General features: G+C 40.8%; 1 protein-coding gene and 1 long non-coding RNA gene across 2 annotated transcripts in view; one reads left to right on the forward strand and one right to left on the reverse strand.

Annotated features, from left to right (window-relative positions):
• Positions 1 to 25,935, reverse strand: part of CLSTN2 (calsyntenin 2) — a 603,527-nt gene that overhangs the window by 304,074 nt on the left and 273,518 nt on the right. The gene's annotated exons all lie outside the window — the stretch shown is intronic.
• Positions 9,145 to 22,352, forward strand: LOC109260040 (uncharacterized). Its single transcript, XR_002076826.2, has 5 exons — positions 9,145 to 9,284; positions 18,400 to 18,514; positions 18,744 to 18,891; positions 19,865 to 19,928; positions 21,759 to 22,352. It is a non-coding gene; the product is annotated as an uncharacterized LOC109260040 (long non-coding RNA).

Below are 25,935 nucleotides of genomic sequence, written 5' to 3' on the forward strand. Positions count from 1 at the left end.
AATAAGTCAGGCAGAGAAAGACAGATACTGTATGTTTTCACTCATATGTGGATCCTGAGAAACTTAACAGAAGACCATGGGGGAAGAGAAGGGGAAAATAAAGTTACAGAAAGGGAGAGAGGCAAACCATAAGTGACTGTTGGATACTGAGAACAAACTGAGGGTGGATGGGGGGTACCGGAGAGGGGAAAGTGGGTGACGGGCATTGGGGAATGCACTTGTTGGGATGAGCACTGGGTGTTGTATGGAAACCAATCTGAAAACCAATTATATAAAAAATTTTCTCTAGTGAATTAATGACTGAGTGAATTCATAGTCTAATCTTTTGGGCTAGAAGGGTCTGGGACACTAGCATTGGAGCAGGATGCCAGGGAAGAGTTACAGGACATTAATATCAAGGTTGGAACTAAGTGAAGGACCAACTCCCTCCTCTGCCAGCTCTTAAATGTTTATTCAAACAAAGAGATCTGGATGAGTGGTCTGGACCACAGGCCACTGTAAGTGTATTCATGGAACAATGAGTCTATTCTCTTTTCCCTCATCCATGCAAGATAGTAATACTTAAGTCCTTACAGAACACTTACTTGCTGAACATAAACATGTCCTGAGAATATTTTCCAACATAGCACTTCCAGTAGTCACTGACAACTGATGAAATGACAGGAGATAAGAAACCTATTTATCATCCTGACCACAAGTGACAGGGATGGGCAGGCACAATTTGACATAATAAGTGTAAGTCACGCCATGAAATGGCACTCTTAATATTCCTCTTTTTTTTTAATTATCTTGCTAAAAATACTGGAAAGCAACACATAGAATAACTTACAAATTATAATATCTACAGCTGATTTCACGCATTATCATTTTTCATGTTGTGTCACATTGTCAACAGTTACAATTTTTCATCTCCTGGGATGTCAATACATTACAACTAATTATCGGGGACCTATACCACTTCTCCCACTCCGAGTCTCCTAAAGGATGGTCATCATGTCATCGGAAGAGGAAGATTCTCTGATGGAGATGGCAAGTATAGAGGGAGGGACCCTAGGAGTGCCCTGTAAAACTTTGGCCACCTCTTTTAACCATCTTTAGAATACTCCATATCCCCTGGTGTGTCTTCATTGCTTCAATCTTTCAGAGCTGGCATACATCCTCCCTAGTTCTTTATTCTTCTTCTTTGCTAGGAGTAAGCCCAGGGATCTTCCACCATTAACAAAGGCCTCACCTCCTGGCCTGTAGGACTTGTGTCAGCACACTGGCAGTATAAGTGAGATTCATGTGTGTTATCATTTTATATCTGTATAAATGTTGTCTCATCTGCCCTCCCAACAAACTGTATCATTACTTTCAAATGAAGAAATGAGGATCTGTGAAGGTATGTAACTTGACTAAGGTTTCATAGCCAGTGAATATTACAGTTCAGTGGGGCTCAAATGTTGTCCCTTTATTTCCAAATCTCATTCTTTTTCCACAATGCTATGCAGTGTCTCATGCTTGTTTTCTTTGATCGTGATAACTTGGTCAGTAAGCACTATTGTAAAAAGAAAACAGAACATCCAGCTGCAGTTAAGGTAGAGCTCTATGGCTGGGGCTGGGGCTGGGGCTTAGAGAAATGTCAAGGCCAGAGGGAAATGCACAGATGTAATGTCTGTACCTGGGAAAGACAGAAGCATATTCTATTTTTCTGGAGTGAAATTCTACAATACAGGATGTTTTTTTCTTTTCAAAATGTCTATTATATATGTGTATATACACACAAATATATACACATACACACACACACACACATATATCTACATACATAATTTGATCTCTTTTAAGATGCCTTTTCATATTTCATCATCATTGAAATCAGGATGTATCTTACAAACAATGAATCAGTGGCATCTCTCAATGTCAGGCCAGGCTGTAGTCATAGTGCAGTTGTCATGGACAGTGTATACACATCAAAATTTACAAAATGGCTTTTAGCACTTGAACAAAATCCTGGATACAATAATGGGAAACTTTTAAGACATACTGCCCTAGCTATGCTCCAGTGGTACTGAGGATGATACTATACAGAAAAAGTTGGACTTAGATAGCACTGAGTGATAGATGATAGTTGATTAGAATTTTCAGCCTCTGAATGTGAGGATAACTTGTGGACAGCTCAAGCACTGAATTTTAGCTATATTTTATAGTATTTTATAGTATACATAGGAGTGATAATAGTATTCTGATTTTAAAACTCTTAATACAAATAAAATAAACTTTTTTCCAAAGTATCAAGAAAGCATGTGTCATAGGTTAGCTGGCAACATTTTTCCATTTTTAGTGGCGCATAAAAATATGGTGCATCTTAAAATTGATGGCACCTTTGCACCGATAAGTAGAGCTCACATACATATTGTGCGTTAATTCACATGTGTATGTGTGTCTATTCTACAACCCTAAAGAAAAACTGAGTTACAGGTCTGGACTGAACCAGAATTGTGGAGTTATCATTTTGCTTTTCATGCGACCGACCAACCTGCCCCGTCCTCACAGCCAACCTTTGGGGAGACCGGCAGCAAAAATTGTGTCTATTAAGGACTTTGTGCAACCCAAATGCAGAAAAAGATTACTGGGACAGGTGATGAGATGTACAGCACATATGAAAAATATACAGAAATATTTTTTTCCATGTGTCGCTTTTATTTTCCCCCAAAGGAATGTGTTAAATTTAGCTGGGCAAATGTAACTTCCGTTTTAGATCTACATCCCTTGTACTTTACACCACGAATGCTGAACTAAAACTCTGGAATTCAAATCCCTTCTTGCCTTAATCATTCTATTCTTTCAATGCATCACAAATTTCTTTGTAGCCAAACCCAAGGCTCTGAGGCATTCTTGAAATAGTTCTTTTAAAGCTGACATTTAAAACTCATCCCTAACTCAAATTATAATGGTTTTGACATGGTGTTCCAAGAAGGTACAGGGCTTAATAGCAAACACTTCTCATGTATTAAGCAGGATTAGTCAACCTAATTTCTAAAAAGATGTCATAATGAGTACACCACAACAGATGTTTTAAAATTTGGATGAAATTTGCTTCTATTTTTCCCTTAATGTCTTGAAACATGAAAGGAAAGGTCCACTTCTAAAAGTGAATAGAAATCTCTGGTTACTAATTACAAAACAGGATGCAAAGAAAATGGGTGAGGTTCCTAGTAGAAGTGAAATATATTAAAAGTAGTTTCTTCTGGACGGTATAGATTTTTTTTCCACTCTGTGAAGGAAATGTTCTTAAAATAGAACACAGAGAACTTTACCTAGCTGAAAACCATGCATAATTCAGCATAGAGAGTGAACCATAATCTCTTTACACTGTTTGGGTAAATGGTTTGTGCTCTGAAAACAGGAATTTTCCAGATAGCAGTGAAAAGTCAGGTTGTATTTCTCTTCAATACAAGTATCTGCCACAACTAGAGGCCCTAGCAATCTATCCTATGGCCCCAAAGGGTCAGGAGAAATGTTGTCTGTCCTCAGATCTGGGACAGGATGGAAATATAGCATTGAGGCTGACACTTGGAAAAGCATCCATGTTTAGCTCTGAGCACATAGATAAGTGTAATGGGTCTGTCCCTCTGAATGCTGGGTGGATTTATGTGCATGCATGTTGATTTCTTTCTTCTGTAATTGGGAAATACCAAATAATCACTCATAAAGGCTTTGATTTGTTTTATATAAATACTTTTGAGACAGTAGAGCTTGGAGTTTAGAAACATAATTTCAAATCCGTGGCTACTTCAATTGTTAACTACACAAACTACACAACAGGCAGCACTGCATAGAGATCTCTGTGAGAAGAGAAAGAAATGAGGTGAAACTTATGCCCCAGCTTACTGTTTGGCAAGAGTTTCTGGGATTTGTCATAGGGAGAGAGTGTCCAGAGAGAGAGCTCAGCAATCCCCCTGAGCTAAGAAGTCAGATTCAGAAGTTTGAGAAGATCAAGGCAGCTAGAATCTGTGGGCAAGAGTATCAGAAAGGAAGGAGATGCAGAGAGAAACAAAGACAAAGAGACACAGAGACAAAGACAGAGGGAAGGAGAACACGCTCTGGAGAGAGCAAAGAACTTCCCTCGGGTCTTTGATTGAGTACCAATCAGAGCACACGAGTAAGAAAACCACCAAGGCTGGGGAAAGAACTACTAAAGGAACAGGAAGTATAATCCCTGGAGCTCACCTGGTGCGAGGAGTAGTTTGCATTCCCACCATCCAGTGAGGAAAACCTTGTAATACATGAGGCACGGAGTATTGCTTTGGTGTGGGGACAAATTACCCGTAGACTTACGGCTGATCTGGTCCAAACTAACCATACTTAAAAGTAAGTCTTGAACACCTTGAACTGATTCCAAATCACTTAACTGGGTTACAAAATGAAGTCCTCAAATATTTAAAGGTATAATAAAAAATGCTGCAACTCAACGTAATATTCACAATGTCCAGAAACCAGTAAAAATCTACCGGGCATGCAAAGAAACAGGAAAACACATGAAAAGAACAAGCAGTTGATAAAAACAGACTCAGAAATGACACAGATGATAGAATTAGTAGACAAGGGATTTAAAACAACTACTATAAATATATTTCATATGTTCAAAAAGCATGGGCAGATATAGGAAAGATGGAAAATAAAAAAGATGAATAGATAGGTAGATAAATAACAGATGTAGACACATGACAATGATTTTATACCTATCTATTTATCATAGAACTTCTATAAATGAAAAAAATACATGAAGTTTAAAATATACTGGATGGGAGATAACAGCAGATTAAATACTGTAGCAGAGCAGTGAACTTGAAGGCATAGCAATGAAATTATCCAAAATGAAATAAAGAAGGGAAAAGAATGAAAAATAAAATTAGTACGGCATCAGTGCATCAGTGAGTTATGGGACAATATCAAACAGCCTAACATACTTGTAATTGGAATCCCAGAAAATAGGAGTGGAGATGGAAAAAATGTTTGAAGAAACAATTATTGCAAATTTAACAAATTTGATGAAAACTATAAACTCATAAAAAGCTCAATAAGCCTCAAGGAGAAGAAATAAGAAAACACATAAGGCACAGTATATTAAAGAGTAAAATCTTTAAATTCACCCAGAGAAAAAAAATGCCTATTACACACACAAACAAAGGTAAGATTAAGAACAGACTTTTCATCAGAAAAGTCTGTCTACTAGTCAGAGACAGTAGAGTAACATCTTTATAATTTGTTTGTTTTTTTAATATAATAGGAGTTAACTCATAAGGGTGTGTTAAGGTTTAAAAGAGGTAATATTTTTATTTTATAATTCTTAGGCTAGCACAAAGTGGGTGCTATTTTAAGTATTTAGTAAATTAAACAAACAAAAACAAAAACAATTGTAGGCTTCCTTTCCCAAAAGATCCCAGAATTTTAGGTGTGCAAAGAGGCCCTTAGAAATCATCAAATCCAAATCAATGATTTTACAGGATTGATCCCTGAGGCTCAGAATTGGGATCACCCTTGGTCAAGGACAAAAATGAGGTATAGGCAGAGGGAGCTTTGGGACCCCAATAACTCATGGGTCTTCTTGATGACACCATCTGCCATAGTCACTATCCACGGTCAACCATTTGATTTTCTCCAGCCTCATTCCCAAGTATCACTCTTCACTGCAACCTTCTTTTTGTATCTGTGGCTTTTCCCTAGAAATTACTCTCCTAAGAATTTGCTTTGCTCAAGCAATTTATTCTTCTTCATTTTCCTCCTTCCAGCAAATAAAGTGGTCTCATCTATAGTCATCTAGTTCAAAGCAGCGTTTAAATCTTGGATGAAGATAAGTCCCCCTACTCACTGCCAGCTTGTGAAGGCAATGGTCTAGTCACTAGGAGGGTGTTTAGGATCCCTGGGGAGATTCTGGGGCTACCCCTCTGGGCCCCTACCTCTCCCAGTTCCACTGGCAAAACAGATTTGGAGCCTGCTGGCACAGAAAAAAACAGACAGCAAGGGCTCCTCACCGGAGCATATTTGAAAAGGTAAGACCAGACCCTCTGTTAGTCACAACAAACTAGAAGATTAATTAAAGCCACTCAGACTAACAGGTGGGTCTCCAGAGGTGCACAGCACTGGACACACCTTAAGCCTTGATTTATCACTTAAAATTGTTATCACCAAGCGTGCATTTAAGTTTCTCCCCAAACACACCACTTCTGCACCCAGCACACTTAAGCTCCCCTTTACCACCACCTTTCTTCTTGGGAGGTTACACGGTAGACCTGCAAAGACTTCAGGGAAAGAAGAGGGTTAAAAATGCTGGTGTGCAACTGTCAGGCCCCCCCCCCATTGGCCCTAAGAGGCCAATAACAGGGAGCAGCAATGCACATTAATCAATCCATGTGCCCAGCTATATACAAAGAGTCATGTGTTAAAAACATGGAGGACAAAATGAATATATCTTGAACTTACTACATGCAAGAAACAATTATTATAGTTAATTCTTGCAACAACATGGAGGTATAAATATTATTCCTACTTTGTAGCTGAGGAAGTTGATGCTTAGAGAGGCTAACTGAGTCATAGAGCGAAATAAAAGTTGAGGAGACAAGTTTCACACACAGGGCAGTTGACTCTCCTGGTGCTGTATGAGCTCAGGCAGGAGGAGAGCACTGTGGGTGGTGGCCACAGTCACAGGTGGCTTCCTGCAGGAAGTGGTGTGCCTGCTGGGCTTTGAGACAGGCAGAGAGGAGGGATGAAAGAAGGCAAGCTTAGGGATACAACATTAATAAAGCAAAAGAACAAGAGTGACCGGGGCAGGGACAAGACGCACTGAGAGTGATAGAAGCGGAATGAGATCAGAATGGATGAAACGGATGCAATCCTTTTACGATCTTCTCATGTGGGCACTGAGATAGACAGATGATTTCATGTGGAGGAGTAGTATAAAGAAAAGAAGTTTTAGGTATCTGGCTATTCCTAAGCTAAGCTATTCTTTTTTGGGAAGGAACAAACAAATCCAGGAGAGCTTCTTGGAATCTCTTACCATGGTGCTGAGCACACAGCTGAATAAGACCATAACAGCTGGCACTTATTAAACATTTTGAATAAACCAAACACTTTGATAAAATCTTTCCATGCCCCATCTATTCTCCACTATAAATTTGGCAGTATGTCACTTTTACTGAGCACATTTTGCAGAGAAGGAAACTGAGACCCAGAGGGTCAAGCACCTTGCTTGCTCAAGTATACACCATTGGTAAGGAGCAAGCCTGATTTAGACATGAGACTCCAGAGCCTTTGCTCTACGGCCTTGTAACTCGAAGTATGATCTGCAGAGCAGCAGTGTGGGACTCACCTGGGAGCAGGAGTATTTGTATTTGAAGATCTTTTCCTTAATGAATATGAAAGCTCTTAGAAAAACATAAAGCATTATCAAAGGGAAGGTATTAGAAATGCTTTTCAGCCATGGAAATTGGATTTAAGACTGTGACCCTTTCTTGGTTTATGTCTTGCATATTTGAATCTCAGCACAGAGCTGAATGGGTCCAGATGCTCTTGAGCAAAGCCCTAGAGCAGGTGTCGTCAAACCTTTTATATAAAAGACTCAGGAGGAAATATTTTAGGTTTTGCAGGCCATATGGTCTCTGTCATGATTACTCAACTCTTCCACTGTAGCATGAAAGCAGCCACAAACAATACATAAATGAACAGCGTGGCTGTGTTCCAATAAAACTTTATTTATAAAAACAGGAGGTGAGCTGAATTTGGCTCCCAGGCTATGGTTTGCCATCCCAATGCTAGAACACCAGATATTCCCTCTAAAAGAGGGGCTGTAGAAAGGAGGGCAAGGTAAGAAAATATGCTTTTCTTTGAATGGACATTCTAGTAGTCACTTGAAGGCAGGACATTCCAACCAGTCCAAGAAAGGTTTGGATTCTGAGTATCTAGAATGAATGCAAGATGTACTGACAGACTGAAGAACAGTAACAGGCTATTTATAGCAGGGGAAACTTTTTTGCTCCTTCATGTCAAACTCTTGTCAGACGGGCTCTGCAGAAGAGAAGGGCATGTCAACTAATTTCCATCAATTCTGTTTTATTCATTCATCCTTACTGACTACTATATGCCAGATATTATAAATAAATACAGGATAAATTATGTAATTCCCCTGTTTTCAAAAAGTTCATAACCCAAAGGGGGAAGAAGGTATAAATACACAGACCAAGCCAATGTTGTGTGTGCTAGAAGGGTGAAAGCTAAGACGTACTACATGAGCTTGGAGGAGGGCACCGTATACAGACCAGGAGAAGGGAATTAAAAGCAGCTATCAGGGAGAAGGTAAGCCTCTATTGATATCTCAAGACTTGGAGGATGCAAAGTCAACCAAGTGAAGGAGAGGCAGAGTGAAAAATGTGCAAAGGCTATAGGTGGAAGGAGCATGTGAACTTAAAGCAATGTGACTGCAGAACCAGAAAACTGAGTGTAAGTAGGAAATGCAGGGAAATGGGGTGACGGACAATCTGGGGCCAGACTGTCAAAGACCTTTTCAGTCTGAAGAAAGGGGGTCCAATTCTTAGGGCAATGGGAGTACAATGAGGCCTTTTAAACCAAGGAGAAACAATGTCTGAATTTTTTTTTAATCTAAAGACATTTTACTAAGACTTTGGTATAGAAATGAAGACTATAGGGGTGACAATATAGAGGAGAGGCCAGTGTTCAAGACACTCTGGAAGTCACCTAGGAAAGAGCTGGTGCCCTGACTAAGCTACTAACAGGGGTCAGAGAGAAGGGAATAGTATTGGAAAGAATTAAAAGCTAGATCTGATAAAGCTTGGTGTGAGAGAGTGTTTAAGAAGACACCCAAGTTTCAGACTAACTGGGTGGGTGCTGATGTCATTTAGTGCAATATTCAATACAGAGGAGGATTGGGTTTGGAAGCAGGGTGATGACTTCAGCTTTGGACTTGTTAACTTTCTGTGGCTGTAAGCCAGACTAGTGAAGATACTGGAACTGGGACTTAGGGGAGAGATCAGGGCAAGAGGCAGGAGTTTAGAACATTGGGACTGTGATAGAAGCCGTGGTAGCGATGAGGTCACACAGAAAGAGTGCATACAGTAAGAAGAACAGAAGGCCTAGGAGGAATTCCTGGGGAGAGATGGACAGAGTAGGGAAACCATGAGGAAAGGAAAGGACACCCAGGAGGAGAGGAGGAGGACCAAGAAAGAGTGACATAACAGTCATTGTCAGGGATGGCACATGGACTAACTCCTATAACGCTTCCAACAGCTGTATGTCTGGATCTGATTATTCTTATTTTACAAATAAGAGAAGGAAGCAAACCATAAGAGACTCTTAAACACAGAGAACAAACTGACGGTTGATGGGGGGGGAAAGGGGAAAATGGGTGATGGGCATCGAGGAGGGCACTTGTTGGGATGAGCACTGGGTGTTATGTGTAAGTGACAAATCATGGGAATCTACTCCTGAAACCATGGGGACACTGTATACACTGCATGTTAGCTAACTTGACAATAAATTATACTAAAACAAACAAATAAGCAAACAAGAAAACAAAACAAAAAAAAACACAAAAAATTGGAAAATAAAGGGGAAAAAAAGAGAGAGAGAGCTGGGAATCAGTGGGAAAAGCAACTTGACTAGGTTTGCAGTGCCAGTAGATTTTGGAGGTGGCATTGAAACATACATCCGTGAAGTGTTTTGTCTTGTTTTGGTTTTGAAGCCTATGCACTTCTATTCCATAAGCCACATCAGAGATTTCAATAAGAAAATGAATAACATTTATTTAGTAGGTACTGTACTCTACCCACCGTTATAAACATTTTGAAAATATTTACTTATTTAACTCTCACGACAACCCAGTGATACCCAGTACCAATACTCCAGTACCATTATTATCCTCTGTTAAAAAAAAAAACAAAACAAAAACTCACCCTAGATTACATGGCTTGAAAATGACAGAGCTGGGTTTTAAATATAGGAAGCCTGTGCTCCTCACCACCTCATCATACAACTCAAATCTGAAACCTTTAAGCCTTTAATTCAGCAGAGGCTAATAAGGTGACTATCACGTACCTGGCATTATGCTCCATGTTGCAATTCAAAAATGCACTGAAACGTTACAGTCCCTACCTACATGGATCTTACAGTTCAGTACCTCTTCAATATTATCTAGAAAAGACAACCAAGGGACAAGAGTTGAGGGATGGAATGTGCAGGACACTTGAATTGGGGACCAGGTAAGAGAAACTCAGGTTCTTATTGAACACCTCTGTGTGGAGTACTGCTCTAGACCTGAGATGAGCTATAATGGGAAAACTAGTTTAAGGGCATAGTGCTGGGTATTTCAGACTCGGCTGACCTGAATTTGTCTCCTCCCCTTGTGTTTTACTGTGGAAGGTATTTTTGTGATGATTAATTCCCTGCTCCTGAGACAGTCTGCATTTTTTTTTAAATCATAAAACCTTATTTCAATCTCTTTTTTTGTGTGTGATGGGGATACACTTAGATATTTAAAACTTAGAGGGTTACTATTTATGAAATTGTGGAGTTCATCCAGTGCTGGATGATGGGAAGGATATTAACAACTCTGGAGCCAGGAAGGGGAGACAGTATATCTACTTCAGGTATGAAGGACTCTTGGGTGACATCCTGACATAGTGGGAACTCCCTTAAAAAAGTCAAGATCCTACTGGTCCCCTTTATCTCTTCATAATATCTCCTTTCCCAATGCTCACCATGGGCTTTGATTGTCATGGGGATGAGAAAGGCCTGAATTAGGGGAGAATCTACATTAAATATTTTACTATGGAGAAATACTTGACTTATAAAATAAATGAGAGAATTATTTCCCTGTTTAAAACCCAAGTTTGAGCTATCTTGTTGCCTTTAGGAATTGCCAAGCTGACCTGCTAGTAAAGTCTCCTGAGATCCTACATAAGGTTCTTTGTCTCTAGGGAGACTATAATATTCTGAGGGTGATTTGGGAAGGATTCCCTCTACAAATATCAGTTTGGTATCATATGTAGGGTTTACAGGACATTCAAAGGTGGTTTCTAAAATGTCTGTATTTACTATTTGAGGCATGTTTCAGGGACTGGACTATGTCTACTCATTGAGGATATTACAGGTAGGTCTAAAATACCCATGGTTTTGACATATCCCTTTGCACTTAGGATAGCTGCCTGTTTGACCACACTACATTGCCATGTGGAACCTTTCCAACAAATATATTCGTCTCATGTCACTGCTGTTAGGATATACTGTTACATACATCAAAAATCAATGCCCAAACTACCTCCTGCCCCTGCTCACTGTGGCCTGATAGTCCATCAGTGCTCGCTCCATCCATCCATCCATCCATCCATCCATCCATCCATCCATCCATTCTAGTCATGCAGGAAACACTGGCTAAGCATTTACTTTACCAAGCCCTACCCTAAGGGCAAGGAGATGAATCAGGCACATCCTTCAAAATGCTCACAGACTATTAGAGAAGACAGATCAGAAAGCAATAATTTTAATATCGTGTGATAGATTCTATAATAATTGTATCTCAAAAAAAAAAAAAAAAAACAGTTTGAGCTCCCACCTCACATCCTGTTCAGCGTGACAATCACGAGAGCACAGTGAGAGAACTAGCCAGCTGAAGACTGTCTATGTCCCCACAGGGTAGAAAGGAATTTATTATTAGAAATTTACATTGCACAGAGCAAGATCTTGATTTGCCTTTGTAAGAGAACATCTTTATAAGGAGAAGCCTGGAGAGCTGAATCCCCAGAAGCCCTGGGGGAATCTGTGAAGAAGAGGATGGGAATAGTATTGGAAGGCTACCAGAGTAAGCATGGTGGCTTCCCCACTTCCCCCTTCACTTACTTAGATACCTACTTTCTTACCTCTCTGAATAATTTCTGGCTCTTCTGAATAACCACCTGAGGAGCATAAATACAGTTTTTGCTTTGTCAAAGACAGATAACTCAGGATGCTAGGGAGCAAGTTGGTGGACTGGAAATCCCCAGACCCTCCTTCTCTCATAAAGATACTGATCCAACAACACGCAAACCAATTCCTTTGTGAGAACACCAGAAACCAGTTAAAAGGACACTGCATCCAAAGTGAATGCAAACCCAGCTGTTATAATTATAAGATGTTTTATGTATGCCCCATGGTAACCACAAAGAAAATGCCTATAGACAATACAAAAAAAGGAGACAGCAATCAAGCCATGCCCCTACAAAAAAAAAAATTAATAAAACACAAAAAAGATAGCAAAAGAGAAAAAGAGGAACAAAACTTCTACAAGACAGGCAGAAAACAATGAACAAAATGTCAATAGTGAACAAAATGTCAATAGTAAGTCCTTTTCTATCAGTAATTACTTTAAAATTTTTTTAAATGTTTATTTATTTTTGAGGAAGAGATAGAGAGACAGAGTGTGAGTGGGAAAGGGGCAGAGAGAGAGGGAGACAAAGAATCTGAGGCAGGCTCCAGGCTCTGACCTGTTAGCACAGAGCCCGATGTGGGGCTCAAACTCACAGACTACAAGATCATGACCTGAGCCAAAGTCGGACGCTTAACTGACTGAGCCACCCAGGTGGCCCTCTATCAGTAATTACTTTAAATGTAAAAATTTTAAACTCCCTAATCAAAAGATGGCATGTCAGGGTGACTCAGTCAATAAAGCATTCAACTCTTGATTTCAGCTCAGGTCTTGATTTCAGGGTTGTGAGTTCAAGTACCACATTGGGTTCTGCACTGGGCATAAAGCCTACTCAAAATAAATAATAAACTCCCTCATCAAAATACATGGAATGACTGAACAGATTTTTAAAGGGGGTGGGTACTAGGTGGCTCAATCAGTTGAGTGTCTGACTCTTTGTTTTGGCTCAGGTCATGATCCCAGGGTCATTGGATCAAGCCTTGTGTTGGGCTCCACACTGAGAGTGGAGCTTGCTTGAGATTCTGTCTCTCCCTCTGCCCCCCCTTCTCTCTCTCTCTCCCTCTAAAATAAAAAATAAAGAAAACAAGATCCAACTATATGCTATCTTAGAGTTTCACTTTATATGTAAGAACTAATACCGGCTGAAAATGAAAGGATGGAAAAATATATTCCATGTAAATGTCAACCAAAAGACAGCAGAGATGGCCATACTTATGTCAGGCAAAATAGACTTTAAGTCAAAACTGTCACAAAAGACAAAGAAGACATTATGTAACAATAAAAGGGGAAATTCATCAGGAAGGTATAATGGTAAGTATATACGAACCTAATACCACACTATACAAATATATTATGCAAACATTGACCGAATTGAAGGAAGAAATAGCAATATAATAACAGTAGGAAAAAATAATAGTGGGAGATTTCAATACCCCACTTTCAATAATGGATAGAACATCCAGATAGAAGATCAATAAAGAAACAGTGGACTTGAATAACATTATAGACTAAACAGACCCAACAGACAGACCACCTAACAGCAGCAGAATACATATTCTTCAAGTGCACACAGAACATTCTCAGGATAGATTATGTGTTAGATCACAAAAAAGTCTTAACTTTAAGAAAATTGAAATCATACCAAGTATCTTTTCTGACCACAATAAAATAAACTAGAAATCAATGGCAGAAGATTGCAAAATACACAAGTATATGGAAATTAAATAACATACTCTTGAACAACCAATGAGTCAATGGAGAAATCAAAAGGGAAATTAGAAAATGTCCTGATACAAATGAAAATAAAAACATAACACATGAAAAATTATAGGATGCAGTAAAAGCAATACTAACAGTGAAGTTTGTAGTGGTAAACATCTACATTAAAAAAAAAAAAGATCTCAAACAACATAAATTTAAGCCTCAATGAACTACAAAAAGAATAATAAACTAAGCCTAAAATTAGGAGAAGGAAATAAATAATAGAAATTAGAGTAGAAATAAATGAAATAGAGAATAGAAAAGGAATAGAAAAAAATCAATGAAATTAAGAGTTGGTTTTTTGAACAGATCAGCAAAATTGACGAACCTTTAGCTAGACTACCTAAGAAAAAAGGAGAAAAAGTTCAAACAAAATTAGAAATGAAAGAAGAGGCATTTCAACTGATGCCACAAAAATAAGAAAAAAAGGGGTACCTGGGTGGTGCAGTTTGTTAAGCATCCGACTCTTGATTTTGGCTCCGGTCATGATCTCACGGTCGTGAGATTGAGGCTTGCATTGGGCTCTGCACTGAGTGTGTAGTCTCTTGGGATTCTCCCTCTCTCTCCCTCTCTCTCTCTCGCCCTCTCTCACTCTCTCTCTCTCTCTGCCTATCCCCTGCTCATGCTTTTTTTTCCTCTCTCTCAATCTCTCTCTCAAAATAAATAAATAAGTATTTTCTTTAGAAAAGAAATAAGGAATGATGAGTCTTCTGTGAACAATTATATGCCAAACAAATTGGTTAACCTAGAGGAAATGGATAAATTATTAGAAACATACAACCTACCAAGACTGAATCATGAAGAAATAGAAAATATGAACAGATCTATGACTAGTAAGGAGATTGAACCAGTAATCAAAAACTTCTCAACAAAGAAAAGCCCAGGACCAGATGGCTTCACTGAAGAATTCTACCAAACATTTAAAGTAGAATTTACAGCAATCCTTCTCAAACTTTCAAAAAAACTGAAAAGGAGGGAATACTTCCAAACTCATTTTATGAGGCCAGCATTACCCTGATACTAAAGCAAACAATGACACTACTAAATACATAAATAAATAAATAAATAAATAAATAAATAAATAAATAAAAAAAACAGAAAAAGCTACAGGCCAATATGTCTAACAAATATCGATGCAATAATTTTCAACAATATGTTAGCAAGTTGAATTCAACAACAGTTTGAAAGGATCATTATACCATGACCAAGTAGGATTTATCTCTGAGGTACAAGGATGTTTCAACATATGCAGATCAACCAGTGTGATACACCACTTTGAAAGAATGAAGGATAAAAATCACACGATCCTCATCATAGAAGCAGGAAAAGCATTTGAAAAAATTCAAACCTTTTCATGAAGAAATGCTCAACTATCTAGGAATAGAAGGAAATTACCTCAATATAATATAAGCCATATAAGTCCACAACAAACATCATTATCAAAGGTGAAAAACTGAAATCTTCTCCTCTACGATCTGGAACAAGGCAAGGAAGCTCACTCTCACTTCTATTTAACATAGTACTGGAAGTCCTAGCCAGGACAGTCAGGCAAGAAAAAGAAATAAAAGGCATTCAAATCAGAAAGGAAGAAGTATAATTGTCCCCATTTACAGATAACATGGTCTTATATGTAGAAAACCCTAAAGATTCTCCCTGAAAAGTTAGAATTAACAAACAAATTTGGTAAAGTCGGAGAACACAAATTCAATAGCAAAAATCAGTTGCATTTCTATACACTAACACTGAACTATGTTAAAAGGATATTAATAAGTGATACCATTTACGGTAACACCAAAAAGAATAAAATCCTTAGGGATCAGCTGATTAGGTGAAAGACTTGTACACTGAAAACTACAAGACACGGATGAGAGAAATTGGAGACAAAAACAAATGGACATCCTATTTTCATGGACTGGAAGACTTAATATTAAAACGTCCACACTATCCAAATCATTCTGTACATTCAATGCAACCTCCTTAGAATTTTAATGTTACTTTTTGCAGAAATAGAAAAACAATCCCAAAATTCACGTGGAACCATAAAAGATCCTGAATAGCCAAAATAATCCTGAGAAAGAACAAAGCTTCCTGATTTCAAAGCATATTATAAAGCTACAGTAATCAACAATGGATTATACTGGCATAAATCAGATTAGATACCTAGAGAGAACAGAGATAGGGAAAAGAACAGATAGATAGATACCTAGATAGAACAGAATAGGGAAAAGACAGTCTCTTCAATAAGTGGTGCTGGGGAAAACTGGATATCCATCTGCAAAGAATAAAATTGGACACTTATACCATAAACAAAAAGAAACTAAAAAGGGATTAAATACTTAAATGTAAGAACAGAAATGTAAGAAACTACAAAACCCTACAAGAAAATGTAGGGCAATTGCTTCATAATTTTGGTTTTGGCAATACTTCCTTGAGTATGAGACCAAAGGCAGAGGAAATAAAAGCAAACTTAGACACGTGTGACTAACTTAAACTAAAAAGCTTCTGTGTAGCAAAGGAAGCAATCAGCAGAGTGAAAAGGTAACGTATAGAATGGGAGAAATTATTTGCAAACTTATAGCAGGTAAGGGGTAAGTATCCAAAAACCACAAGGAACTCTTACAAGTCAATAACAAAAAACTAAATACCTGACTTCAAAATAGGCAAACAGATTTGAATAGGCATTTCTTCAAAGAAGACAAATGCCTAACAAGTGTCTGAAAATTTTCTCAACATCACTAATCATCAGGGACATGAAAACCACCATGAGCTATACTTTACACCTGTTTGGATAGCCGCTATCAAAAAAACAAACAAACACAAGAAGAAAAACAGAATATAACAAGTGTCCTGTCAGGGCTATTGCTCACATTTCCAGTATATTTTTCCCAATAGCTTACTGTGAAAATTGTGGAACATGGAGAAGAGTGGAAAGAATTGTACAATGAATATCCATACTAATTTGTACAATGCCCAATTGTACAATGGATCAAGTTTTGTTGCATAGCTATACATGTATCTAGTCACTTCTCTGTGTTTTTCAATGTGCTTTTTAGATTACACTTTTATTTTGAGATAATTATAGATCCACACGCAGTTATAAGAAATCATCCTGTGTACCCTTTACTCGTTTTTTCCCAGTAGCAACATCTTGCAAAGCTATAGCACAGTATCACAACCACGATATCAACGTGGATGCAGCCAAGATACAGATTCCATCACCACAAGGATCCCTCCCTTTACCCTTTTAGAGCCACACCTACTATCCTCACTTTCCTCCCCCTCCGAAACCTGTGGCAACCACTAAGCTATTCTCCATTTCAATAATTTTGTCTTTCAAAAAATGTTATCTGAATGGAGTTATGCGGGTTGTAGCCTTTGGGGACTGGCTTTTTTCATTCAGTACCATTTTCTAGTGATTCCAGTTGTTGTGTATATCAACAGTTCATTCCCAATGTGTTTTCAAAGGCATTTTCACACCTAGGGGACGTTCTTCATGAGCTTGTGCCAGTAAGTATCACTCCATAAAATCCCCAGCAATGTTAGAAAAGGAAATATACTCTTTAGAGTCTTTTCTTTGAAAAAACCAACAACAAAACAAAACAGCTTATGGAGGTTTTGACATTTTGCAGTATTGGCCACAAACATTTTGAAAAGTTTCCAATGTGGATTTTGTATGTGTGAACTTGAGAAGAGAATAAAAATGTCAGTGGCCGTATTCATCTTGCATAAAATATTTGAACTTTATGCTGCACTAAAACAATAAATTGTCTCTGTAATAAGACATGGGCAATTAAACAAGCAAGAGAAACAATTCATGTAGCTTGAGTTGAATGGAAGCCCTGCAATTGAAGTAATGTAATCACACCCCAGGAGTCTGAGGAGGGGGTGTGTGCCCAGGAGAGGTGACTGCTTTATGCTTCTTTATATAATGGATAAGGGAAGTGTAATTTAATTTGCAAACAGCAATCTTTAGAAATCAATTAGGAGTTTATTCCAAAGGGGGCAAACGTTGGTTACAGATTTATGGACCTCTCTGCAGAGGAGGGAAAGTTTAGCACTTAGGGCTCAAGCCCTGCCCTTCCCACCTCTCCAGAAGTAACTCCCAGTGAGGAAGGAATGTAGCGGCCCACAAGGGAAGGAGTCCTGTGCAGGGGCTGCAGGAGAGAGGTCTGCAGTGGGAGACGTGAGCCTGTGCCCCAGAGCTGGGCGTCTGTGGACCAGGATGGTCAGGCTGATGCTCCTCTAGTTGTTGATACTGAATTCACACACAGGCCGATGCACCTGGGACAGACCCTGACAGCAGGCCAGCGCTGGCTACTGGAGAGAGCCTCCTGCCCCTGAGAGCAGGGAAGGATTTGTTTCGCAGCTCGGTAAAGTACAGACCCAGGTACTCCTCACTCTATCTTGTACTTGCCTGTTGAGTCATCTCTAGCTGAGCACTGCCTTCATGTGCTCCTCTGAGCGTAGACCCATGGCCGTCAGTCTAACAGGAATTAGCAACGATTTCTTGTGGTCATGTAAGTTCGAGAAACACAGGTTTAATCAAAGTTAAGCAGGCCTCTTTACTGTAGGATGGCCCAGACCTATTGATCTGAGGCTGTGCATGGGGCATCTACAGATTATTATAAGACTGGAGAGTTATAATTACTGACTGTAAGATTATAATCAGATTTTTTTAAAAAAAGTTATCTGACCAGGGACCCAGACAAAAGTGTTCTGGGTCACACTTGGAGGAAGGCTGCCGCGCTAGGTTTCTGTCTGTGAGGCTTGCATGAATAGGACTGCAATGAACACAGAAAGGTAAGTTCTGTGCTAGAGAACTTCCCGTTGTGTTCCCTGCTGTATCTCTACTGTCTAGGACAGTGCCTGGCTCACAGTAAGTGCCCAATGAATGCTGGTTACATGACTAAAAATAATAGCTATTACTTCTTGAGTTCTAGGAATTGTGCTGAGCTTTTTTCAGCCATTATCCCATTTAACTCTCAAAACAATACTGAGAACCAGTTCTCATTGTTATTCCCTTCTACAGGTGAGAAAACTGAGGGTTAAGACGGTTCCATAATTTGCCCATGGTCACAGAGATAGGAGGGGGTCAGGCTGTGGCTTGAATCCAGATTATATAACTCTACAACCCACACGAGTAATTGTTTCTCTGCATTGCTTCTAGGAAGGACCAGGTAAGTAGATAAATGAATCCAAAACCCATCCAGGCATCACTCATCAGAAGGGAACTAGCCCTGAGTGATCCCACCAAAACACCCCATTCCTCCAAGTGAACTCATCCTCAGAGGTGGCCTTCCAGGGTGCGGAGGACAGCACATATTCCCAAAACCTTCCTGGCTGCAGAGCATGCCACACATGCCTGTGGGAACTGTAGTTTACCAAGAACCAGATTTACCTGCAAAACTTGATCTGGTCTTCATTAAGTTGTGTGCAGGTCTCCTTGAAACAAGAGTCAACACTGAACACCGAAGCATGTAGAATAAAACAGCCACAGGAACAGGGTTTGGGGCAGGGGCTGAAGTTCTTGCCAGGGATCGAGTAATCACTAAGGCTTCCCAATGGGAAGTTAGGAGCATTAATTTCAGCACAGCAGACCGAGGCCCAAGAGAGAGCATCTCGACCTCCTGATATTGGTAGTGTGTCTACTAGACATTTCTACCCAGCACTGTGGCAGATAGGAAATAAACCCGCCTAGGAAAGTGGATGTTGATATGGCGGAAAGCCAGGTGCAAAAAAGGCGTTCTCAGGATCCCTCTTTGCAAACAGGAAGTGCATCCCTCAGAAAGGGCCGGTTTATCACCCTAGTATTCAAGGGTCTCCTACAGCTTTGCCCAAAGGCCAGCCACAGGATCCAGGTCCCATTAGGGTCTGGTCCAGGTACTGGGGGCTGGGGGCTTTGCAGAGTGCCTCTCAAACATGACTTAGGCATGGCCCTGTCTTATGGAAAAGCAGTCTCCACTTTTAAAAATTTTCTTTCTTCTTCTTCTTCCGCCCTTTTTTTTAATGGATAAGGAATTGTTCAGATGCCTCAGCAGCATAAATGAAATAAATTATCATTAAGATTAGGGATTGTGTTGTAAGTACACTCTAATTGCTAATTAATGCATTGTCCTGTTGATTTTTCCATGCATCTTATATTTGACAAAGATGGAGGCTTGTTGCCAGCTCCGGGTAAAACATCGTCTCTGGCCCAGGCAGACAAGGTCGCTGGGTGAGTAAGACATTTCTTAGTTAACATTACTCCAATTCAGCATAGAACAGCTGTTAAAAAGGCTGACATTCAAGCAGATTGCCTGGGTTTGATTCTTAACTCTATCGCTTACTGTGTCTACTTTGAGCAAGTTATTTTATTTCTTTGAGCCTCAGTTTTCCCTTCTCTATAACAGGGGTAAAAATGATAGCATCCACCTTTTAAGATTTTGGCAAGGATTAAAAGAGAGAATAGAGTGAGGCATTTAGATGTAAGACCCAGTATGAGTGCTAGCTGCCAATCTTACTATTCCAGGTGTATATTTTCTTAATCAAACTATTTGAGGCCAATTGGGTTGCAGAATTCAGGGGTTTTGTTTTGTTTTGTTTTTTTGGTGTTTTTTTTTTTTTGTGTGTGTGTGGGGGGGGTGCACTTTGGCATTTAGGAAGCTAATGTGGCACACACAATTTATATTATGTTCCACTCCCTGCAGGATTGAGGGCAATGTCTCACAATCAAACATGCTAATATTTATGTAGTTAAATATAGAAACATTAACATTAAGTGAGATAAATAAATACTATAAATACTTTTCTGTTACTTCAGTCAAATATTCTCACCCAGTGAGTTTTGACATCAAATTTATGAAAAGGCTTTCAGGATTCAGAGCTTTTTAAAATTTTGGATAAGGGATTTTTGACCTGTCTGACAGGTACTCCTGCAATAGGTTGCTGTGTCTACACTGGAACAGGTGCCATCCATACTCAGATCCCTCAGTCTTTTTCCTGACTCACTGCGGAGGTCTGTTTCAGCAGCAGATTCTTGGCTCCTGCCTAGACCTTGTGCAGGAAACTTCAGGGAGCCTCTAGGCTGAGCCTGGGAATGGTCAGTGGTCTACAGGGATCAGGGCCTCCAGCTGTGAGTACCTGCCTGGTGCCAGGTGCCTGATGCCCAGTGCCCGGCTAGGTTTTCTTGCTGGTCCCTAATGCTGTGTGCACAGTGCCCAGTCCTGCACCTAGCCTGGACTAGTGATGGCTCCTGCTTTACAGCTGGTCTCCTGGACAGAGCTATTCCTTTAAGTGAGGTGGGCAGCCTGATATAGTCATGGGCCAACTTGGGAAGCATAGTGAAAAAAGGGTCAAGAAGCACCTTCTCTCTCAAGGCTCTGAAATCACAGACTTACGGGCAGCTGAGTGAGGGCTGGGTGGGATTCAAATCTGTCCACTCACTCACTCACTCACTCACTCACAGTAAACATTTACTGTGGTCCTACTTTGTGCCAGGACCCTTACCAGGCCCTGCATGGCCAGGAGTCCGCAGAGTCACAATGATATAAAGCTAACAGTGAGGAGTATTTGGAATGTGGGCCAGGCACTGTGCTCTGTACTTTACCAGATCGGCAGAGTGGATTCCTCCTTCCCTCAGGCCTGGGGCCACTGGAGTCTGAACCTCTCACCCAAGCCTTAGAGTTCTAGCTCCTAAATTCTCCCCATGAGATTCTTCATGCTCTACAAAAGAGCATTTATCCTCAGTCTATAAAAGCATTAAGCTAGGTGCCAGCTCTAAAGTTAGCAAGAATGGAAATATCAACTTATCTGTCAACATCTGCTTCCCCCAAACTGCATGAAGATGCCACCAAGATGTGGGAATTTTTGCAGTAGGAGACTGGATGGACCAAGGTCTGCCCTGTTCAGGACCACTTATTAGTCCCCTTGCCTTGCGTAGGTCAGAATTTGTGGTAAATAGAGGCAGGAATTTGGGCCTCTGTACTGGGCCTCTCTGTGAATATTGGTGCTTGGTGCCCACTCAAAGATTTGTCAACCCCTTCTGAGCACAATCCTGTCTTTGCAGACATTGTCTGAATTCTAACTGCTGAGAAGGAAGTAGAAGGAGGGGAAGCCCAAGGGGACCCTGAAGGCTGTCCTTGTGATTAAAATGCACCCATGAATGGCCCCATTTTGGAGCTCAGCCCTGCACCACTTTCATATGCCATGCCATTTACTCCAAATTTCTGGACTTGATGCTATTTTTCCATGTTATACATCAGGAAAATGAGAAGTAAGAAGTTAAAGCAATTAATGTGGTGGCCTAGGCTATGGTTCAGATCTACTGAAAATCCAAGCTTTTGACATGAGATACAAAAAGGTGCCCTTCCACTCTGGGCCCCACGCTACTGAAGGCAATACATACCAGTGAGAGCCTAGAGGCACAAGAGATACTTTACTAATAAAGTTCTTCCTGAGCTAGACACGCTTATTTGGCTGAAGTCTTTTCTTATGAAAACAAAGAGCTAACCTGAAGACAGAGCCCTGCCTACTTGAGAAACAACCAGGGGAGAGACTGTGCCCCTCCAACACATCCTGCCCAGGGCCTGTGGATGGCCTGCTCTTGGAATGAAGATGGACACGATGCAATTTCAAAGTGAATAAAAAGATTAAAATGTGAGTTGTCTGACGTTTCCTCCTAACTCTGGTCTTGGACATGCGGTGGTCTGGTTATATTCTTGCTTTTATGTCTTGCTGGCCTTCTGGTTTTAACACCAGCCTCAGTGTACTTAGGTACTGTGTGAGACAGCCTCTTGGTGTTGATCAACTCTGGGGAACAAATAAATTCTAGTTTTGGGGGCCACATGCCAGTTATGGCTTCCCAGTCATGGCTGCCCTGTGAGCCTTGTAGACCCTAAATACCTGGGTCTCACAGCAGGCACCAAACAACCTTCTGCGCCGTTCATCCCCAACCACCTGAAGGGTGTAGATGTCCCTGGAAGCCCCAGGGTTTGCTGGAGTTAGAATGAGACCCTCAGGGGCTCCCGATCTAGCCTGTTTTCCTGCCTCCTAGAATTCTGTGTCTTCAGCATTTGCCCCATATTCTGATGAGATGTTCAGTTCTTAGCTGCAGACATGTGGAGAGATAATTGAGAATTAAAGTCAGAGGGAAAGACTTGAGGACAGCAATCATGGGTTTAAATTTATTATTCTTCTGAGTATCCATCATGTTTCTGCTCCGTAAGAGCCCTCAAATGATACTATTAATTCATTCTTTCAATAATATAAAACATTTTTTTCAGCCATTATAGAGGTACAGAGAAGAACAAGGCTTGGTCCATGATTTCTGCTTTGACTGGGTGGTTGTTTATTTTGAAGTCAGACCCAGTAAGGTAATGTGTGTCCAGAGCCTGGCTAACTCCTCACCTGTCTTCTGCTCTCCACTCCCTCTGCCCCCGCTCTCAACCTTGTCTCCTCGTAGTCACAAACCCATGGTCCCACAGAGCCAGTGCCTCAGATCACTTTCTGTCCTTTCTGGCCCCAGATAATACTATTAAGCTCACCAGCTAGTTGTGAGGATCTAAGGCCACAGCGTAGGTGACAGTCCTGAGCACGCAGTCCTGGACACGCAGAGACATCTGTCAATTTCACTTTTCTTCCTTCTCTGGATGGAAACTGCCGTGTCTCTATCATCAATCAGCACAAATGGTATTGGGTATTGTGTTCTTTCTCTGAGTTCTTGGGCCTTGCTTTTGGATTTTCCATTAGAAAGCATTATGGAAGAAGGCTCCAGTTCTGCTCAGGCATGCTCAGTACTGGGCACTGAAGACATTGCTGTTAAAGTGAATGGAAACGGCTCTTGGCAAATCTGCCTCTGAATATACCCTGAATCTTCTCCATGACTTAGAGAGTTAATAGTAATGGACATGGATGGAGTGCTTGCTATGCTGCCCAGGCAAGGAGGCCTGGTTCCAAAGTTAAAGACATCTAGGCCAATTTCAGGCTAAAAATGGAAACTGTCCATAAACTAACCATGGGACTCAGGTGGGAAGACAGGAACCAAATTCCACATAATGGTCCACAATTCTATTCTCCCAGGGTACTTGCACTCTCTCCTCGGCCAGTGTTGCAGGCTAGTGACTAAACACATCATAACACTGATGTGTATAGTATCATGAACATATGAGATGGCACCTGGAAGGGGCAACCTCTGCTGGGGGGTGCTGTGGGCAGACTCGTCTGTAGGCCTTTGAGGAGTTCAGTGTCAGGTGACACAGCCCAGTCTGCACCTTAAAGTTGAACTGATGTATTGATTGTTCTCATCTGGATGTTGTTTTCCTGGCTGCAGGGAACCGTGAGAGGCAGAATAGCACAGTAGGTCAGAGAACAGCATCCAGAGCCAACTGCCTGGGCCTGAAGCCATTTACAGATGCTGAGAACATAACATAAGCCCTCTCATCCTCTATTCCCCAATCTATAGAATGAGGACAAAAATAGTGCCCAATGGCCCTGAAGGTGGAGTGACCAACTATGGCCAAAGTGTGGAGCAAAGAGAAAGCCCTAGGTGGGTATAGATATGATAATGATGACAGCGCCTTTTGGAGACACTTCTGTATCCCACGACCTGACATAGCACATTCCCAGGGAGGTGCCATGGTCAGCCAGGAAGCTTGGAGGAAGCCAGGCTTCCAAGAGGTGCCTTCTAGAAGTTTCTCTTTACCAAGTGTTTGTGCAGGAGATCCAGCTGCCTCTGACACCAGAGCTGAATCTGCTGGACAGTCTTGAAGGGCTGGGTACCACCTCTCCATCCTGGGACCACAGGTGTCCCTCCAACTGCATTTACCAGCCTCTAGGATACCAAGATAGGGTTTGCTCTGAACAAGGAGGGAGCAGCATCCATAAAGCATTAAAAAACACATCAAGAAAAGGAGTCTGGAAGCAACATTACTCCTAGATAAAAAGCTACCTTGTTTTCTTAAGGAGATTTGAATTCTCTGAATTAAGGAATTGTGGTTTTAAATGTTACCTGAGGGAAATACGGAGTTTTTAAAGCCCTGGGCTTTAATTAAAACTCACTCACACGCAACTAATGTGTGAGCCCAGATGTCCCCTGCATGCTCTCTGGGAACACGGGCCAGAAAAGGTCTCTGATTAGATGAGAAACTCTGAAGTCCTCAGCCCTGCATGCAAGCCCCCTCTTCTCCTATTCCTGTTCCTATTTTTTAGGAAAGGCTGGACACCCTACTCTTCAGACATGAATGTATCCAGGTTCTGGAATGTCCATAATCCATGCAATTTACACATGGGGCAGAACATGGTTAGAGTTGACATACTGGTGGTGTTAAAATAAATTCCTACTTTACCACCTCTGCTCATGTGGTTCACTGTGATGGTTTGAATGGTTGCACCATTCAATCCTGCTGCACATGGCCATGTTTGTGAAGGCTCTTTGGATGTCCTTGTCCCCGCAGGGACTCCACATAATCCGTTATTAGAAGCAAACTCAAATTATCATTTCCCTCAACAGATCCCACCCCAAACATTAGCTTTGCTCCACATTCCATGGGGCTTTAGTTATTTTATAAAGCAGCCACCTGCCTTGAAAGGTCTCTGGGGAGAAGGTTCCTCTGGGCTGAATTTGGTCCCAACACCAGCTAGGTTGACCTACTCAGTGTTTCAAAAACAGCTAGTTGTTGATCTTTAGAATTCAGGAGTTTTTTTTTTTTTTTTTTTCCTTTTCAATTCAGGTTCTTCTCAAAACTCAGAATACCTAGCAACATGCGCCGACAATCAAACAAGGCAGCAATTGGCTGGGTCCTGCTTTCAGTGAGAGCAGCCCCCCTGCAGCTCAGCACAATCCCAGTACCCCTGTGTCTTCCACACTCACTTTTACTTTCTGCTTGGCCCTGGGATGGGTCTTTCCAAACCAAGAAGTAAGCATAAAGTAAGGGAGCAAAGACTTGAGTACTGGGTTACTGTGAAAGCACCACCCCAAATCCCTCACAACTTTGCCACTAAGGGGTTGTGTGAGGTTGCATCTTTGCTTAAATGGCATGGAGGTTAATACAGGCAAAACAAGAGCAAATGCAGGGACTCCAGAAAATCTTATTCCCAAATGTTGGAATCTCTCAGTTAATAGGGGTAGCCATCTTTTTCTGACAACAGCTAGGGAAATTTTGCACGTCTTTAAAAATGATAACTGTTGGGGCATCTGGGTGGCTCAGTCAGTTAAGCCTCTGACTTCGGCTCAGGTCATGATCTTG

The sequence above is a fragment of the Panthera pardus genome, unplaced genomic scaffold (assembly GCF_024362965.1).
Source record: "Panthera pardus isolate Hobbes unplaced genomic scaffold, ASM2436296v1 HiC_scaffold_16, whole genome shotgun sequence".
Classification (NCBI taxonomy): Eukaryota; Metazoa; Chordata; class Mammalia; order Carnivora; family Felidae; genus Panthera; species Panthera pardus.